At 37.1% G+C, this 21,482-nt stretch overlaps 1 pseudogene; it reads left to right on the forward strand.

Annotated features, from left to right (window-relative positions):
• Positions 1-21,482, forward strand: part of LOC109084355 — a 150,902-nt pseudogene that overhangs the window by 74,228 nt on the left and 55,192 nt on the right.

A 21,482-nucleotide genomic window follows, 5' to 3' on the forward strand; every position in this document is an offset into this window, starting at 1 on the left:
ACTATGGTTAACCCCACCTCAAGACCTCAATCAGATGATAGATTTAAAGGGATTCGTCAGTTTTTTTGTACCTGGACTCGCTCATTGTGGAATGTATTATTTCTTCCACAGCTCATCCAACGTCATCTTTGCTAGTTCCAAAACGTCAGTTTAAATCTGAAAGTGAGGAGGCTGAGCTATTGATGCATTCTACTGCAGGTTATTAATTAAGTTATTAGAAAGAGAGCGAGAGCAGAGCAGATAACACACAGGAAAGTAGGAAAGCAAGAGAGAGCTAATGTGTGAATTAGGGCTACCTCTGTGCGTCCCCTCAACCATTGTTCTGCAAGCAGCTTCTCTAAAAACAGCGCTGTTCTTACCTCGCTATTGTAACAAGGGTCCCTGTGTATTTACTTTCGGAAAAATTGTCTGTCTGTTGTTGTTTTTGTTCGTCCTGTGTGCCTGTATAGGGACTGTAAATGCTAATTTCCATTATTACACGTTAACTATGCGAAGTCGCTAGGGAACTGGAATACGGGTCAAGACATCACCCTTGAACTATATTCGCCATGCGTTTTCCTTGTGAAAATTAAATCACACCCCGCTCCATACTGTTTTGTCAGCCCCGCTCAAGAGTTTAATCCATATTCAACGGCCCCGTAGTATAAGCTTTTCTTATGTATGGAAACAAACACTAATTGGACAGAAAAATAGCACTGATAGGGGGCCATTCCCTCTAGCTCGATAGAAAGAGCAACAGGTTTTATAACAATAAGATTGTCAAGGGGAGGGGATGTTACAAGCAAGAGCTGCGTACTGTACCGCTTCTTTGCTGCACAGAATGGCGGAATCCATTTGTCGGGCAAAATAAGCAAGGGGGATTGGAGAGGGGGGGAAAAACGACTATTACATGGTTAGCGTTTGGAAGATTGGGTAATCCCAACACACTCTGCTGGCTACTTGTACAAAGCTTGGTATGATAGCACAGCTGTACTGGTCATTTGAAAAAATGACCTTTTCCTCCTGCAATGGGAAAAAGAGCATGTGTAGCTCATATGGGGCAGCGTTTGAGTGTGAAGGGGTAGAGGCTGTTGCCCCAGTCACTGATTAGGCAGGAGCTGCACTCTTGAAAATTGATGAAGGTAGAATAAGATTTATGATTACGAGTTTTAAATTGCATATAAAAATTTCATTCATTGGATTCACAGTTTTAACATAACTAAAAAAACTTTATTTTGATGCTTTTTATCAGTCATACATAAATGCTATACGAAATTATATTTGCGTATGTATAATATAAACTGAATGTGTTTGCATTACAAAATAAAGTTTTATATTAACCATTATATTCAATAAAACAGATGTATATTAAAAATGAATTCAACATTAGTAGTGGTAAGCCAATACCTTTTAACTACTCCTTTCTTGTTCCACCGCTATCCAAATTTACCCAGTTCATAACTTTTTAACTGATATAATTAGTTTTTTTTATCATTGTGTTTAACAGACTTTGTTTCTTTGGACAGATAGAATAAAAAACATTTTGAATATAAATCGTTTAAGATAAAATCAAATCGATTCAAATAATAATAAACAAACTGTTTGCATTATGTTGGGTTCCATTAACAATTCTTGCATATTTAATCTTCTGCCAATGCAGACAGAACATCATACTAGAATAGTCTGACAGCATTCCTAGCATTACATTAAATAGCAAGAAACATCTCAGATTATGCATGTAAATGTTCCTGAGAGGGAACGAGACACTCCGTTCTCTAGCAGTGATTATAGGGAATGCTAGAGGACGCAGTGCGAGTTCCCTTGAAAAGGGAACATACAGCATGGCCAGTGAAGTTGGATTCCTGGGTGAATGACTCTATGAGCCAGTTTTTATATTTGTGGTATTTTAATAAAATAAAGGGAATTCATAAAATATGATACCTCAATTTTTGTTCATAGGCATTTTAAATGTATTATTAAAATGAACTCTGCATTTTGGATAGAGAATTGTATTTCTATTTTCCAAATACTACTTCCTCAAATTCAAGAGAATTTCTAATGGAACTATTAAGGATTCATTAAATCATTAAATTTCTCATGACTCCTATCCCTCATTAGGGGCTTTTGAAGCTTGAGTGAATTGTGCATGAAAATTTATGCAAATCCACACAGGAAAATGATGTGTAGTGATGACGAATTCTTCATTTGTGGTACAAAAAAAAATGCTTCCCTTAAATATAAAAATGTCTTCAAAATCTTGCTTAGCCCTACACAGAGCAAACACAGGGCATGATTACTTGCGAGCTCGATTGGTCTGATAAGACTCGCGGTGGGACGCCATTCAGCAGCACACTGTGGTGGTAGTGGAATCAGATAGCCATTCCCTGACGTAAGGCCTTTTCTGGACAGCTCTGTTCCAACCACCCACTAAGTGCAGGACTATCAATAAAACCTACCCCAACCCTTCCCTTCCCCCAAGTTATCACTCACATAGTGAGGCCCTTGTCAGTACCAGCACATAGCCTCTTCAGCAGATTATGCCAAACGTTGCAGGTTCGGCTCTGCATATAACTGGGAAATATCTGACTCTGTTTCTTTATAAGATAGTTATTAGCTGGATGGGGGGCGTTGATGGAAGGAAGTTTATTGCTGGAGCCTGCACACTGCCATAGAAATTCATATTTTTATTTCTTTACAGAGGAGATATTATCTCCCCGCTTGGGCCCAGTTTCCACCAGCAATCAAACATGCATGCAGATTCGTCCTACCATCCCCCTACTCAATGGCCGCTGAACTTAGTCTTACTTTCTGATGATGTAAATTCATTCTACCTGAATCGCTTTGATGGTTCGTTCACAATTATCTTTTCTCATCGAATTGCTGGCACACTTGCTGGTTGTCTGCAGCCATGCAATGCATCATATTGTGAATGCGAGGGCACATTTGTGAGATTCCACAGGATATAATGAAGGATACAACTTGGCCTGTAAAGCTTGTTTTTCAAATTAGCGGGCCTGCGATGATCTCCTTGCGTTGCCCTACTTGACCTTATTCCTCCACTAAATAACAAAATGGATAAATAGAGAATTCAGCTTGCTTTTGATGAGCGTCGTGTAATATAAGCATACTGCTACATGTGGTGATTTCTTACAGCTAAAAACTGATGTGTATTCCAGCATTTCTTCCCCTGTAAGGGAAGACTCACATCTTGTTGGTAGGGCTTTATGTTGCTTTAATATCAGCCTGTTTCCACTGGGAAATCGTCGAGACTTCGGTGCGCGTTATTCATTCACTGAGGTTTCCTTCTATATAGATTCAGTAGTATTTATTTCATACGACTTAATGATTGCTATATATATAGTACTCATATATCATAGTCTAATTTACATATTTTGCATGCACAGAAAGAGATTTCATGGCAAAATTCCCTCCGAACCACGCTGCAAGTTGACCCTCAGTCTCATGTTATTTTCTATTATTATTCCTTTAGCCTTCAAACTTATATACAATAATTGCTCTACTACTGTTTATAAAAATTATATCATATATATATATTAGTTTTAACTTTGTTAATATAATATAAATTGTAACTCTAATGTCAAACAATTAAGTGCAAACCTGTCTGAATTTTAGAAGTTCATTGCTTTGACTGTGCACAAAAAAAGGTTTTCCCGCTGGGGTGTTTGCCAAGTAGATGAAGGAAACCCAGGGCATTGTACTTAATATCTAAGATAAAAAACCATGTGTGTGAAATTGAATATGGCTGGATTATGTTTATTTTCTCATCGACAGAGCAATGTTGCTAATCGTAAGTTTCATTTTGTATTATGAAAGACATTAATTTAATTCTTGAATAGTATGTTTGAAATAACAGTGTTCTGTTTCCAAACAACAAACCCTTTTTGAAATATTCAGCATCATCTGAAACTCCAGTTTTGCTTTCTAAAAAGGAGCATTTGACTAGTGAAAATGTGACCATGAAGAAAAAAAATGTATATTCCTATAATTATGTAAGATTTTATAATAAAAAGGTGCTGTGTGGCACCACATATTCTTCAGTAAAGACTTTTCCTGACCATTCACTCTGAATGCACGACTACAGAGCTAGTCAAAAGGATTATTGATTCTTATATAATGCTACAAGAGCATGTTAACAATGATCTGTGCTGGTTGCTGAGCTGAGGAAACAAAGAAAAGATGTATCCAAAACATAATCGTTTGAAATGCATTCCTCAATATCCTTTGCAAATCTTTTGACACCAGAAAGAAATCATCTTTGAGCATTGCAAATGCATTATTATTGTGTGCATGCCATGCACAGAGCATTGCAGTAATTCAAGGTGAAGTCTTAATTCTTCCCCAGACATTTCATAAAACAAACAGTTACAAAACACAGGTGCAAATGGTGGAGAGAAACCATTATGTTGTCTCTTAGGAGCGCCTTGATATATTCTTCTGTTGGAAAGCTCATTAAAAGTTGAAGCAAAAAGTTGGATTTCCATTTTAAGCGTTTTTTAAATTTCAAGAGATGTTATTACAGCGGATTACTGTAAGAAATCATCCTCAAACGCTCAACATGTAGCAACCTGACTTTAAATGTTCTGGAAAGATTACGCAGCTTGTCTCTTGGTAATTGCTTACCTGCAGTGCTTTTTGATAATGACAGAACTCATGGGAAGGAACTGGACTCGAAAGCATTAACCCCCTGCAAGTTTTATGGGGTCACCAAAGAGCACACAGCTATCTCACCACAATATTATGCTATTGATCAAGTCGCAAATTACCCAGTAAGGCAAGGCCTGCCGAGCTGAACCTTGTATAAAGCAACCCTGCGAAGTTGCAGCTCTGCTTTATCATCTATCTCATAATATTCACAGTCTCTAACAGTATCAGCATCATAGTCCACCTTGAAACATCCTTTCTTAAGAGTCCAGATTGTAAAAGCTTGTAAAATGTGCAGCATGAAGGTAAATAAATTGGTTAATAAGATCTCATAAAAGCTGTTTTTAAATAATTCAGCGACTGATTAATAATTAGGGCCAGATGCACAGCATTTTCAAAAATGACTTGGAAATGAGATTGTGGTGTTTTGCTTTGGCTCATGGCTAACTTGAGATTTGGGATCCCACAAGAGACCTAGACATTTGTCTGTGTGTCTCTGACCCCTTTACTCCTGTTGAGAAGAGAGCAGTGAGTGCTAATGAAGACTGAAACAATACTTCAAATTTATGAGATTTCTTGTTTCTTTTATTGAAGTCAATGTGACATAACTTTAGAAAAATGGCATTCTAATGAGTTTTACTTGTGGAATGTGACATTTCCCAATGGAACAAGTAAAAATGTAGGGCAGGACTTGATTTGATTCATCAGGAACTGATCAAATTGTGAAAATTGGTCTGCATTATATTTTATGTATAATCATTTTCTATTCTTAACTGTTTTAAACTCTGAACTTTTTCAACTGTTTTTAACTGTTTAAAACCTCTAAATAAATGTTTAAATCATTTTCAAAGTTTTTAAATTCCTTGTTTTATTGTTGTGATAATTTTTTTATTTTTAATATTTTATTTTATGTAAAGCACTTTGAATTACCATTGTGTATGAAATGTGCTATATAAATAAAATTGCCTTGCCTCCTTGCCTCTCAAATGAAGAGGGGTTAAGAAAAAAAAATTACACATTTATAAAAAAAAAATTGCAATATTGATGTTTTAGTTTTAAATGTGTATATATCAAATTAAAACATAAAAATCAAAATTGATTGTATTATTCAATGATTATTTTAATTTATCAAAAAAAAATCTGAATGTACATAAAAAAAGAGAATTTGAAAGTAAATCATTTAATAATAAAATACCACCAGGAATGTTTATTAGTAATAAGTAGTTACAGTCAGTTTTGATTTCATGTTGACTTTAGAAAAATACACATTTTTCCTCAGAAAAGCAAGATGCTGTTTTGATTTATTCACTGTGTTGTTTAACCCATAAATATCCTAAAATAACTGCTGTTCAGTCTAGTGTAACTTTTAGTTTGAGTTATTTCTGAATGTGAGACACACTGTGCAAGATCTCTCAATCCAACCTTGCAAAGATTCACTCATTATCATGTGTGGAGTGGTGTGCAAGAGTGAGGAATGTGTGTGTCATGTCACGCCATTCTTACATCACTTCCAGCGTTGTATATGTCAGTATGATTGAGTCAGAGTTCTTCTCAATGTCATTGTCAAAGCATTGAGGTTCTGTGAAAGGAATCTTCGGTTCTCTGAAGAAAGTGAATGACTGCCTGACAATCCCTCATCTAAATAATAGCACGTGTTGTGTGTCTGGAGGGGCCCTTTGTTTATTTCTCACCTTATTGCGGGGTGATAGTGGGATGGTGTATTTTAAGATCCAGCTTTATTTGTGCTGTATTCACAGGCTAAGATGGTAGTCATTCACCTTCATCCCTTGAATATAGCCCATGGGGTATTTTGTTAACGTTTTTTGTTTTCATTTTTATGTCATTGGGCTTGTCCACAATGCCTATACTTGGAAAAGCAGTGAGTGTGGATGATTGTTGCAACGTTTGGGTACATTTAAACTGTTTGGTGAAAATTAACATTAAGCAAAGACCTTTGAGCTATGTAACTGACACACACTGCATTTAATGGGCGAGTCATGTCCACCAGCAATACAATCTTGATGAGAGATTAATAGACTTTATGATGACGGAAATTTCCATGTCTACTGCCTCTTGAGCAAACTGGATATTTTTTAAAGGGAAAGGTGCCTTCATAAATGGGTGTTTCTTCACGCCCAGGCATGAAATGTACCAGAATTGATTAAAACGCATTTGTTCCAATTATTTGTTATACAGTCATAATTCATAATGAAACTATTATGAACTTTAATAGTTTTAATATAAAATATACAACTACTTAATGTAATATTAAACAACTGAATATTTTACTGTACTTCTAAATATTTTGCTACTTGTTAAATGTACTTTTTATTGTGAAAAAACTAAAAGTACAATTTACTAAAAGAATACCATACTTAAGGATGAAGCTGAGAGCATTTGTTCCGCAGTAAATCACAAGTGTAGTGAGCAGAATATTTTTTATTTTACTCATATTTTTTAATGATTTAAGTATATTTAAACTTTTAAATATTAAAAAAAAACCACAAAAAATAAAGTAATTTAACCCAAGCTGAATTTTGGTAAAATTATATGCTGAATGCCAAGCAGTCATTTTGTGTTTCTTTTTATCATACCATAAAAAATGTTAGCGAATGAAGGGTATCCTTCCTTTCTCATCAATGTCATAGTTACAGGTCACCACATGAATTGCTAAAACGAATAATATTAACTTTGAGCTCAAGTTACCAAATTCTCCATGTGAAGCAGGTGTCCGGTGTTCAAATGGTAAATAATGCTAGTGGAAAGTATGTGTCTTAAGACCCCCCTTATTTTCAAAAAGCTGAAAGGGACAACAATGGCCAAAGCTGAAGAAATATCCTCGATGAGCGAAAATGTTTTGCATGGAGGTTAAATCAATCCGCATTTCATGGCGGTGTGCGACACAGCAGCGCTCTGACAGAAGGGCGCGGTTCTGGATCACACCTGACCCCTATCATAATGGATGAACAACGATCCCAGATCGGCAGAGAGGTGAAGAGATCCTGTCATGTTGGAGGCCCACGCCGCCTGAGGAGCTGATGTCGGCAGCTGGCTGAAGAACGTGCCCGGGAAAAATGGGGGGGGGGGAGAATCCGCTGCGTATCTCATATCGCATGACGTCGAAGAATTACCCAAGACCGACCCAGACGTTGCCCCGGGAATCACAAACCTGGACATCATCGTACCATCAAGTTTACTTGACTTGTGGCACCTTACACCTGTGTGTGCTCTCACTAAAAGAATGGAGGGATACCAGAGATCAGCATAGACGGTCGAGCGACTCTCTTCCTCCACCACTGGTGAGTTTATCTCTTTCTCCTTTACAGGTAATAGCTTGATTTTATCCTATTGTGTTGGGACAATTTTAACAATTGTATCATCTCTATGAGATGGCATAGATCAAATCATTTTGCAATTGTCCGTACAATTTCCTACATTTACTATGCCAAATCCGTTTTTATTTTTCTGCTGGGCTAACATTTTTATTTACGAACTTTATTTACTTTGTTATCTACTGAGGCTATGTTTGACGTTAGAATATTTGCCCAACCCTTCATTATCGTCAAAAAATAGCCACAGCCCCAGGATGGTCATCCATAACACCATTAAAAACCCTCATGGGCAGGTTATGTACCCAGCAACCCCCCGCCCACCATTAATGTCTTATCTTTCTTTTACCTTTCTTTGCTTTTTTCAATAAAATATGAATATTAAATAATAAAATATCATAATAATGTTTGACGCTCATGATGAAGACTATCCAAGCAAGTGTTTAGTTTTAGAGGATCGGTATAATTTATATACTATTATACTACTTATTGGTAAGTTTCACAGTAATTGTGCCATGTGACTTCGTACTTTTTTAAAAATATATTTAGCTTTATTCTTTTTCGCAAGTCTAATCAGTGTAGTATTTAATTGTATTATTTCAGCTTTAAAATATTTATTTCCCGTGTATTTCTTTAACTTTAGTTTTTCTTCTAGTAGGTTGTATTGTATTTTAGTTCCTGCTTTGTTTCAATTATGTATTAAAATTTTAGTTTAGTGTCAACAATAGCAATACTGTACCACGGGCATACACGAGTTCATATACCTGAAAACCGTTAAATATCACTGGGGCCATGAGGATTCAAAAAGATGTTGCTAAGAACATCATCTGTTGAATTGTTCGTGTGTTTAAACAAGCTTGGGCACTTACAATAACATGGATTTATTATCTTATGAAAAGGCTGATTAATTAGAAAAATCATTCATGTATTACTGATTAAATAAAAAAAAATTGCCGTGTGAAAATGGGGTTAATGGAAGGATGTCAAGTGTCTTTGGTTACAACTTACAAATTATTTATTATTGATATCAGTTTTTACAGTGATTACATTTATTAATTTTTTACAGGACTGTTTTTCAGCACATTATAAAACCAATAAGTCTTAGCCTTCCCCCATTGATTAACATTTTAATGGTACACAAATGTGCGATCTGAAAGGTTTTTTTTGTTTTTTTGTTCCATCAAAAACATAGATCAATGTTGTTTTAGGCCTTTTAATGTAGCCAAAATGGTGACTTATGTATTTATTTTCTGACATCATGTGCATTATGCAAAATATTCTCTGTGTGTTTGTTTGTGTTGTTTGTTTGTTTTTTTATGTTTAGTGTGTTTGTAGACAGTTTGTTTTAGTAGTTATTAGTTTTAGGTTTTTGTTTTGTTTGTTTGTTTTTTTGCCTGCGGTCTGCTAAAGAAGTGCATGCTTAATCTCAACCATAGCAGATGCAAGAGACTCTCTCCCACCCAGCCGCTCCCTGCAGGGCTCGCAATCGGAAATCACACATCACATTGTTTTTCATGTGTTTTCTACCTCTTTTTCCTTTTTTTTTTTCTGTCCTTTGTACAATCATTACCGAGTCGCCCTTCATACACCAAATCTGTCTTGTCCCCCAATCACCCTTATGTAGGAGAGAAAATCAGATTTGGTCTTTGCTTTATCTCCAAATGGAGAAAAAATTTCTTTTTTTCGTCACTGTACAGTATTTTATCTGTCTTTGTCACTCATCTTTCATATCCCACATCTCTAGTGCATGATAGACATTCAAATTATGACAGTCCGTTTCGTTCTTGTATTACAGTCCGCTTTTTGCTCCTTTTTACGCACTTACCCCAAAATAATGCCACTCATCCTCACTATCCAACTAGGGGCCCTGGTGTTTTCATGCCAGGCTCTTTTATTAATAGTGTTGAGCTTGCTGAAGTGTGCCAATGGAGAACTCTGGAACACTTTCATGTCCCTTATGTTTATTTACAGTGCGTTAATATTCAGGGTTTAATGGAAAGGCCTGTGGGCACACCCAGTGGCTCCAATTTTTTTTTCAGAGAACTTGTGTCTTTTCTGTGGCATTGTTGACGATTTGTGTCTTAAGTTGTCCTGTCTCACAGAGCAATGTCATCACATCAACCTGCCCTGCGTTTTCTGAGGTCGGACCTCAATCAAAATCAGTATTAATGTGGAAAGTGTTTTTGGCCAAATGTTCAGGCTCATTGGGGATTTGATGTGGGAAAACGCACATTCCCTTGTACCTAGCACATCCTAGTGACCGAGATGTCAAAAATTTGTGAAGGATTGTACGGGGTTGAGTGAATCCAAGGTCCGTCTAGCATTTCTTTTCTCACAATTACACAAAAAGAAAATTACAGTAGTTTGTTTTGTCGGTATCTTATGAAGAAAAAAACTCTACAAGTAAGTAGGGCTGCACTTAACGAATTATTGTGATAATCGATATAATCGGGTCAGTGAATAAAAAACAAACCGTGGTCTCGTAAGCACTAGATAAGCTAAGAAAAAAGACAAAGAACACGAGGACACATCAAAAAACACAAAAAAAAACAATACTACAAAGAACAAACAAAAAATCTAAAAAAAAAAAAAAAAAATAGTGTTACATTTATACGATTAAGCGATGAAGGATTCGTTTTATCATACCTTATATTTATTAGTTTTGTCAAGAGCATTTTTTTCACAGCACAAGGTAACTTATTACCAAAGTGTCTTTTATCATTAGTTCAACCATTAGACGTTTTTTGAGATTTAACCATCTTTGTGCATTGTCATAATCCCAATCAAGAAACATAACCTGGAGTTGTGTTTTATTACACCCTGTTCGAAATCTTGCGCGCATCAACACTGGACACCCATACAGACTCATAGCAACATTCACAAGATATTTCAGTAACAGAGTGACTAAAATTCCCCATGGCAGTCCTTGCCTTTGGTCCTAAAAGAGTTTAACAAAATCCGACAAAGCTTATTAAGGACCTTTTCGGCATATCTATCACAATAATAAGAGGAAAGCAAAAAAAAAAAAACTGCAGTAAAGAAGCATTTTAACGCTATGTTTTCAGTGTAAACACACAGCTTATACCTGCGGAAACAGCTTATAGCTTTATGCTGTGAATTGTAAACCCTTCCAATCCAGTGCCCATGGCCGGAACCTGAACATTGAAACTCACACTTTTAAGTACAATTTAAGTACAATCCATCAAAGGTTAGTCCAGAAAAAAAATTTGGACACACCAAAAACTGCTGTGTGACAAAAAGAGCAGTGAATGCTTAGAAAAATAGTGCATTTCAAACATACATTGTAAACATTAACACTCTCTCAGCTCAGGAATCAGAATAGTGCGGCAAGACTGAATTATAACTGGTAAACGACAAAGCTTTTAATCTGTGGTCAAGGGTTTAAAAGCAAGTTATCGAGCGTTTGTGACGCCTAAACTATGGCAAACAAATGTACTGCAGAATCTACACAACATAAAGTCTTTGCACACTGTGATGTTGATCGATTTTAAAGATGTATTGGTCCTTATAACGTGCAAATTCTAAAATGTATTAAAGCGTCACTGAAATGATTACAACAAATCACCATCTTATTCCTACAACGACAGGAATTTTGATCAACTAACGTTACCTGGGTGGAAAGTGATAACAGGCAGAACACTATGCAACTCATATGGGAGAAAACCTTTGCTTGCCAGGGCAAAAGGTCCAACATGTCCAAATGTTCAGGCCGTAACAGTTATCTTGCCGCTTTTGCTCCAGGACAGAACTTTGAGACTTCTTTTCGTACCGATTAGTTGTTATCTTATCTCATTCCTTTTCTTTTCTTTTCTGACTCAGAGCTTAAACTTCACGGCCGCACTGCTCACCCATCACGGCTTGAATGCTGCATGAGTAGAGACGCTGTGCGGGAACACGTGACATAGAAACGAGTGGGGCCAGCTATTGGCTAGATACGCGTGCTATCCCTGCTGACTGCTGAGTAAACCGCCGGTGGCTCATTACTTGACTGCCACACGCGCTTTGGTCACGGGCAGATTTAAAAGATCACGAAATGAAGCCGCTTAACTGGCAAATAAAAATGTACACTGTTTAGCAACTAATCGATTTACTAAATTAAGTTGACCAGCTTATTTTAATATCGATTTTATTCGATTAACATCGTTAGTTGTTCCGCTCTATAGTAGTAAATAAAGGTCAAGGGGTGTGTGCGCACTACTACCAAACTGGCTTATATAAGCTTCGCATGTACACTGTGTTGCACATAGTGAACTAAAGTCTTTATGTCGAACTATCTTACAACCGAGTCTGTGAACTTGAAAAATTCAGTCCTTTTGTTTATGACAATCGCAACAGAGATAAAAGCCGGTAACCTTGTAAACTTCGCACAATGTCTTTGCTAGGATACTCAGAAGGAGAGGTGACACGACCCTTGTTTGCATGTGAGCTGAGACTGTAGTCTTATTCCATTATGTCTGACTAGGCATGAAGAACATAAACCTTTAGGCTTCTTCCTGTATGCTATGGATGGCTGCAATAACAATTGAAGTGGAGGGGCGTGTCTAGACTGTGACACACCAGCCGATAAACGTTGTTACCTGACACCTGGTGGCTGATCAGATGTCTTGTTAGATAGCTACTGCGAGCCACAACCTTATAGTACGCGAATAGTAGGTTCTTGACTAATTACCTCGCATAACAGTTTATTTAGGAGTTTGTCACCTTGACAGTTAAGTCCCCACTGGCAAATACGTTGTATTTATATACTTAGTTCAAATTGTAACAATGAAGAGTTTGGTTCCAAAACGTCGATAAAACGGCAATTAAAAAGAAAAGGCTGAGGCCCGGTGCTCGTGCCAAAATCATTACCGTTGCTAATCTGAGCTGTTATTTGGAAAAAGATACCATTTTTAATTTTTACGCACAATAGGCGATGCTCACACGAGTGTTATTAGTTTCATGTTTCTTCTCCTTTCCTGTTCTAACCCACGACGAAACACCAGTCTCCTGTCGCTGCAGATGGATGTATCCCAGCATCAACCATTACACAGCGCAGCATGCCACTCACTGTTAACAGTAACAACCAATTCATAGCACATTTCAACGTGTGGGCCCATTCATTCAAGCAGCAGAGGGATCTAGCACTAACGCGTCGCTCTATTGTACTTACCCCGAAGCAAACCCAATAGTTTTCCTCATCTACGGTGGGATCAACAACAAGTACAGCATGATATATACATCGTCATGTCATGCGCACATCTCAACTCAGTAAACACCGATTCTTGTTCTGGCCATTAATAGTACCTGAGCGCAGTAAATCTCGCCTCCACTCTGTTCCGGTAGGTCTCCTTCCTCAGGTCCGTGAGATCGGCATTTCAATAACACATCGCCTTATAGTCACTGTATCAACTCCGCATACTCCGTTACATTAATGGAATCGCGAATAGGTCTTGCGTGAGCTTGTCAGGGGGGCTGATAGGTACGTTGACTTTGTTATAATAATAATGCCATTTTTACTGTTTTGTGGTTGAATACAGCCCATCCGGTCCTCAGCCGCTAAAGGAACGTGCTCAAACAAGGCAACGCACATGAATGGTTCCTTTTTGTGAAAATTGGATTGTAAGAGGAAATGTCATGAATTTGGAATTTCTGTAGTCTAACGGGAATGTTGTTGTAAAGCTGTGATCTTAGAGTGTTGGCTCACATGCACGCGGACGGCAAGCGACAACACTACACTAAACACGCTGAAGCTATGCTCAAGATACATCACTTAATTGTCTGGGAGTCGATGACCTGACTAACTGTACGGAGGTTGGGTATTATATAAAAAAAACGGTCCGGTATTACAACTGTAGAGAAGATTAGTATGACCAAGGCCAGAGGCAAGGCAGGTGATTTAGGATTCCCTGTTCTATATTGGTGTCATTTTCAACAGTTCAAGATGAAAAATATAACATTCATATTCTATCAGTGGGATTTATTGGCATTTTGAAAACTAAACAAAACTACTCAAGGTATTCAGTATGTTGTCATTTTGCGGGAAATCTAATACATACAAATGATGTTTCATAAATAATCTCGAAATCTTAACTCTGGCCGTGGCGATCTGAAATTAAATGTTCTTTAAATAACCTAAAGATGCTATGGCGATGTTTCATCCTGTCCAGTTTCTTGGTAAAGAAACACAATGTGTACACTCAAATTAACGATCAAAATGAATTTATAGCATTTTGGGAACCAAACTCTGTCAAATATTTTCAGAATATATTGTTGGTGCGGGCCTTGGCGATAATAAGACACTAAAACATAAAAATCTTCCCGATCCCACTTTTTTTTGAGTAGTGTAGTATACAAAACATTTGTAGTGTGTATGTATTTTCTTCTTCTTGTAATCATCATTATTTGTATTCATCATTGACTTGTATTGGACCCCGGACCATTTCTTTAAGGCCTTGTGTTTTTTACATAACATGTTTGGTACAGTAAAAATGATGCACTGTGATATTTAGCTCATATGATATGATCATTGTGATCATCATCTGCTCTCTTCTAGTTCTCAGCCCCAACCTGGACCGTCCCACGAGAGAAAAGTCCCTTTAGTCACTCAGGAGGGCGCACAGTAAGGCTGCAGTGCTGGTCTCTGGCAAACCCAAAACCCATCATCCTCTGGTCCCATGCTGATAAAGAAGCACACCATGCCGGATGGAAACATGCAAACAGAAAGTTATGATGGAGTTCTGCCGCAGCGCGCTTGTCGTCAATGTCTCCCGCGAGATGGCCGGCACTGTACCGCTGCCAAACCAGCCAGTACAATGGCTTCAACGTCAAACCCCGAGAGGCCATTGTGGAGCTCATAGTGCTGTGTAAGTAATGGACGTGTTTGTTGCTCATGCACTTTAGCTGGACCTAATTACATTTAGGCTAGAACATACATTTCTCTCGTGGTTGATTGGCAAACCCATTAATTTTCTGTAGAAATAAATGAAAAAAGCATCAGTAATTGTAATTACAGACAACCTTGGTGAGAGCGATGCACAATGCTGATCTTTTCTTGCCTGCGTGTTTCATTAAGACTCACAGATTCAATTAGCACTGGTGTGGAGGTTAATGCAATGTAATGCATTCCATATTATCATAGCATAGCATGAATGAATTACTGAAGAGGACTTTGACTCAGTTTGACTCGAAAAATACAGGCACGTGAGAGGGTCAGATGTAAGTGACAATGATCATTTAATTTATGCAGGAAGTGAAAAAAAAACATCTTCTGGCTATGGATACATTCCTTACTCTCCCCTACAGTTCATGATTTCATAGAATATCAAATTATAGTCATAATACAAATGAGATGCATTGCGTACACTTCACTTAAAGTATCTGAAGAGATTTTAATTAAGTATCTGGCATTTTATAGATGTCAGAAAGATCTGTTATTTTCCATAATGCTCCTTTCATCTTGTTAATAACTTGCACGCTAATGGACATGTGAAGTCCTTCCCAAGACAGATTGTATGTAGTCCTTTATCCAATTGGCTTTGTCGATAGTATTTTTCTTAACCACTGCTCTTACATGTACTGTATGGCATGAAAGGTCTGCTTTGTAAAAGAAATGCATTTCAGGGCAATTCACGCACTTAAACACATTTTGTACTTTTCCATTGAAAAAAATAAATAAATAGTTTAAATGACCTCTGTGTATGCCTTAATTAACAGTGCATTCTACTAGAAGACAGATTTCATTGAAAACGTATGCTTGGAGGCACACAATGTAGCGTCGGCTGAAAAGCGCTCAGCACTTCAAGATATAATTGCTAAAACTGTATGGATCCACAAAAAAATCATTCTTGAATTTTAAATAACACTTCACAATACAATCTTGTGTCAGCATTTTTCATCTCTAATGCCTTCAGAATCTCTTTTTGTCTAGAGGGCCAGATTGGTCTGAAATAGCCTTTGTGTGTTTCCTGTTGTGCTCTGAGTCAGTGATTTTGTTGTATAGTCACGATTCACTGCTGTTATTTTGTTTCTCTGTAATTGCCCGGTCTCCCTGAGCTTTGTTTTTTGTGTACACCTTACTATGAATTCAGCATGTGTGATCATTATGTCCTATTTAGGTGAATCAAATAATCCTGACCTTTGCATATTGCGCTGGCTTAGTGAAAAACTAATGAACACAAGATCTCGTAAGTGCTGTAGACTGTCTCATGGAAATTTGCTTAAAAAAACCCCTTCATACTTTGCTCTAGGATTATTATTATTATTATCTCTACATAAAATGAAATCTTGTTTTGGAAATCGAATCATTTTCTTGGTGAGGCAAATGCATGTCAATTGTCACCTGCTTTTGGGGCCATCAGAATGATAATTCAAAACTCTACTCTTCAGTGAAGTACAGATCACAGTCTTGGCAGTTTGATTTTTGTTTTTATGCAGACAGCAGCACTTTTGTCCTTTAGAAATTTGCATATACTTTACCCAAACATGAGAATTTTCATGCGTTTCATTTTTCACTTAATCTCTTCTGAGGAACACAAACAGAGATATTTGGAAGAACTTATACTAGTCATTATAATAAATGGAGACTTATTAAGCTTCAAAAAAGGACATAAAAAGTGCTGGGAAAAGTATTATAAAAGCAACTTAGACTCATAGGAAAAATGTGCATCTATTGCAGAATTTCTGTGAAATTATATTACATTGATTTTTGAATGTTTCACACTTTTTTAATGTGAAATATCCAGCGAGTGGTGCTACAAAATGTCGTCATTTTATCCGAAACAGATAAACACGAATTTGGTAAAGTGTTATTACCTTGGTTGTTGTACGTATTGTAGCAGTTTGGATATACAAGGACTTTAAGTGAGGTTATTATTTCATTGAAGTTATTATTCATTAAACATCTCACCCTAGCTCCCTTCAATGTGTTTATGAGAGGAGTAGTGATGTCTTATTTGTGAATGAAACATACTTCTGAGTAAGATCTTTTCATTGAATCAACTGATTCAGTTCACCAAACCAAATTGAATGATTCACTGATCCAGTCACAGCGGTTCTTATGTCAACAGCTCACTGGAGTCTGTTTCTCTCTCAAAACCATTGTATGATTGAGAAGATCTGGAATAAAGCAAGGTTGTGTGGACCACTTTTGTGGTTCATTTCCTCTTTTTTGAAACTTGAAAGCTCCCCAAGTACATTGAAAAAAAAAATTCTCATTTCACTTTTTAAATACCACAAAACAAAATAAAGTCAAATGACATGAGAGTGATTAAGCGAACAGAATTTTCAATTTTGTGAGAACTGTCCCTTTAATCACATTTTCCAAATCTCCATTGAAGCAGGCCATATATGTTGCATGTCTCCCCGTTAGTAGTAGTCTAATGACAGATACAAGCTCTTTAGCAAAGCCATCATTTCCTGAATGTTAGCCCAGCTAGCTTAAACATTAGCCACTCAGAAAGAGTAACTGTATTTGATGACTCATTCTCCACTACTCTAACTTATGTCATCTCTCCCTGTGTGATAAAGGCCGCTTCCTCCCCCTCCGTCACAGACAGAATGATTGCAGTTAAATAGTCGAGGGGGGGGTCCAGAGGTAATCCTAATGCTGCAGTCATTACTTGTAGAAGTCCAAGGCACAAATATATGGCAGTGGATAATGTCTGCTTATGTCTGTGACAGCTGAATGGGTTTCTGCAGCAAGCACTAGAACTGCGGGGGTGGAGACAGACAGAGAGAGAGAGAGACGGAGAGAGAAAGAGAGAGAGAGAGAAGAAAGATGGGATGAAGACAGATGCTGAAAGAGTGAGGGAGGAAAAGATGGAAAGGCGGAATGATGACAGGGCAAGAGAAAGTATGGCGAGTGTACAGAGTGAGCATGTTTTTGTGAGAGTAAGCGAGGAGGGGTTTTGTTGTCCATCAGAGAGATTGCCCTGGATTTCACTCTGTCAGAGCGCTTCAAATCTGCATTACTTTGTTATATTGGTAATAAAATGAAACTCTGCCCTTGCGTCACAGAACAACTAGTGCAGAGGTTAATGCCTGAAGGCCATCTGCTAACTTACCCCTTGGATTTTCGCCTTTTTACATCAGCATTTAATCAGGATAATATCATTTCTGGAAAAATTTAAAAGCTGAACAGTTGAAGCTCATTTCTGAACAGTATATGCATCCATCTAGACTATTACTTTGGTTTGATCTATCTGTCTGTCTGTCTGTCTGTCTATCTATCTATTGATCTGTTACCCAGAGCTGCTCTATGGACTATAAATACCATATTTAAAGCAATGCAAATATTTATTAATTATTTTTATAGATTGACTGTGAAGGACATACATACAGTTGTTCAATCAGTTGTACTCTGTATAGGTCTTAAATCATGTCTAATTTTCACAACCCATTTTTTTTTTTTCCTCTGCTATATTTATTTTTTTTGGAGGGGGGGGACTGGCTTTACCTAATGTGCGATTCGGGGGTCAAATGGTGGTCAATAAAATGGGACTATTTAGTGTGAAATGAAGTGCTTGTGAATAGCTTAAACAGCTCTATATGTCATGTGACTGCTGTATGAATGTGTCTCCATGATTACATTTCCTTAGTTTAGTGACAGCCATTCAACCTGTCCAAAAGCTGCAATATATACATTTGCTTTATCTTTTTATCATGAAGGATGAGTTTGATCTCTATAGATGTCTCTGTTCATGGCTCTGATGTTAACAAGACAACCCCAGCGTCATCCTTTCCACATACATCTCAGCCTTCTGTTAGCATTTGGTTTAATTGCTCCTCAAAAATCACAACTTGCTCCAGCGCACAAGCTGACTGCCCCTGACCTTGAACTCCTGCTCTGATGAAATGCTAGGTTGAAAATGAACCGCCTGAGGGCATCTGAAGAGCAACAGACCATAATTTGCATGATGATTCTGTGTCCAAGATTTGAGATTAAATCTTCCTTGCTCATCATCTGGACTATTGTTGACTCTGGTTTAAAGGTGAAGTGTGTAATTTCTTTGATATTCAAATACTTTTCTCACAGCTTGTTTGCAGAAATAGATATTAGTAATCATTTGTAGATTAATTTCTCCTAAAAGTGTAAACACTCTGGCTCAGTGCTGAAGCAAATCTCAGAGAAAAATGTAATAAATAGAAATTAAGTTTAAACTAAGAAATTTGGTCCCACTGTGATATATAAAGGTGATATATAAAATGAAGAGAAATTAAGTCACAATTTATTTCTCAGCACACTGAGACATATTCCCAATTGCGAGATATTAAGTCATACTGGGAAATATAAAGTAACACTGGGAGATCAAAAAATCACAATTGTGAGAAATAGTTGCAATTATTAAAGATAAAGTCATGAAATATAAAGTGGCTGTTGCGAGAAACAAAAGTTGAAAGTAAGTCACAATATTTAGTGAAAAAAAAAAAAATCAAGCGGTGGAATTTTATTTTTTTTTTTTTTATTTTTTTATTATTTATTTATTTATTATTTATTTATTTGTTGATTTATTTTGAACTGTCATAAAATGTTGGTTTATTTTAGCAGCCTAGTTTATATATTTGTTAATTTATTTTTTGGCCCAATGACCTAAGCCGTAAATGAATCATGTATCAAAATACACCCAACTTTCTCAAATCATGGCCAAGTAGTTTGCACCTACACTAACTGGCCTGTAATATTCCTGATAATTCTGATATTGAAAATAATTATATTCAATCGTTTGTAATGTCCGTTTCAATAAAAAAACATTTGGCCATGCCAGGGCCACTATGAGAACTTCCTCTGTCCACTGTCACTGTGTCAAGGTCTGCTGTAATATGGCTGTCCCTTTATACAATCTCTGCATGTCTGATGCAATTATGTGCAATTCAGTGTTCGGTCCAGAAATAACTGCATTTTTATAATGGGCACAAAAAATAACTGGAAGCAGAGGTCTGACTTTTCAAAAAAGTGAGTCAAATATCTAGTGTCCAGACCAAATGCAAGTACAACTGGAGTATTTTTAATGCACTTGAACCCAATTATCTCCTGTCACTTGTCAAGTGTTGACACGGGTGCCCCACCTACCACACAACATGGCCAACGTTCGCCAGTCGGGGGTTAATTGAATTCATTTTCAGATCATGTACCAGCAAAAACTACCCATCCATAATTAAGCGCACACTGATTCATGCAAGATGGACAATGATTGCCACAAAACCAATGACTGTGACAGAATTGTAACCTTATAACATACGATTTTTGCAGGAGGCAAACAGCTGCCAGCTGTAAAGGTCAATTGGCACTCTCGTCGTTGCTCACGTGTTTGATGGGGGACTAGACCAAAAAAAGGAGGGAAACAATAACAAAAAGAGGGGGAGAAATAGAGAGGGCATCAAGTGAGCTTATATTGTCATTTCCTCAGGAGTGGTGTTCTAATCTTTCTCATTAGGATGTGACTTTTTTTTAACACTACAAGTCTTCTCGGTCTCACAGTGGAAAAAGCCTGGCTTGCAGTTACAGGAGCTTCTATTTGTAGAATTGTTGGTGGGGGGTTCTTTTTTATCAGAGAGGAGGTGGGACTGTTAATTCTGCCATGAGATTAGATTTTGATGATGGATTCTTATATCGTCATGTTAGTTAAGCAGACATGATGAATATGACTGCTGTGCACCTTGGACTCCCAACACCTTGGACTGAAGTAAGATTTAATTGCATCTAAATGTGGCAAGGCTGACTGATTATTAATGATCTAATATATTTTAATGAAGGGATAATTGCAGTTAAACCCTGACAGTAACAACCCACCTTCTCCTCTTCACATTCTCAAAGCTGCAGGGGTAAAAGAAGAAACTCCTCGAGAAGATTCTCGTTCACAAGCAGGTTTTTTCCTCACTGAATCAGAATGAGTGTCATTCACAAAGTTCCACACATCCTCCACCACAGTGATCAGCAGTAGTGTCACTGAAATTAGTCAATCTGCTAGTAAGGTGGAAGTGACGCTATATTCTTAATCATGTAGTTTTCAGTAGTGAAACAGTTCTATTTTATAAGTAGCGAGTTGTGTTGCTGCAACATTATTTAGAATATTTCAGTAATAAGAACTTGTGTGTACAGTATTCTATGATGGATGTTTAGAATAAGAACAAGCAATCATAGATTCAAAAATGTATGACTCTTCTTTGAGTGGTTCTTTTCAATGAATCAGTTGAACCAGCTGGAATCATTGAAGTCACATTATCAGTTCATTTATGTATTTATTTATAACCGGCCATTAAAGTGAATAGGTTTGCTGTTTTTTTTTTTTTGTTTGGTTGTTTGTTTTTTCATAGATTTGACTGTCGCAACAATTTACCAAGTGCTCGAGCCGGCAACGTTTGTTTTTTCATAGATTTGACTGTCGCAACAATTTACCAAGTGATATTGACGGCTTGGAGGTGGCCTCTGTGAAATATTTAGAGGAACTTATGGACATCTTTGATGTAGATTTAATTGACTAGTTTGGGGAGGGAATACCCAAATCTCCTGAGTTT

Source organism: Cyprinus carpio, chromosome A17 (assembly GCF_018340385.1).
Source record: "Cyprinus carpio isolate SPL01 chromosome A17, ASM1834038v1, whole genome shotgun sequence".
In the NCBI taxonomy this organism is placed as follows: domain Eukaryota; kingdom Metazoa; phylum Chordata; class Actinopteri; order Cypriniformes; family Cyprinidae; genus Cyprinus; species Cyprinus carpio.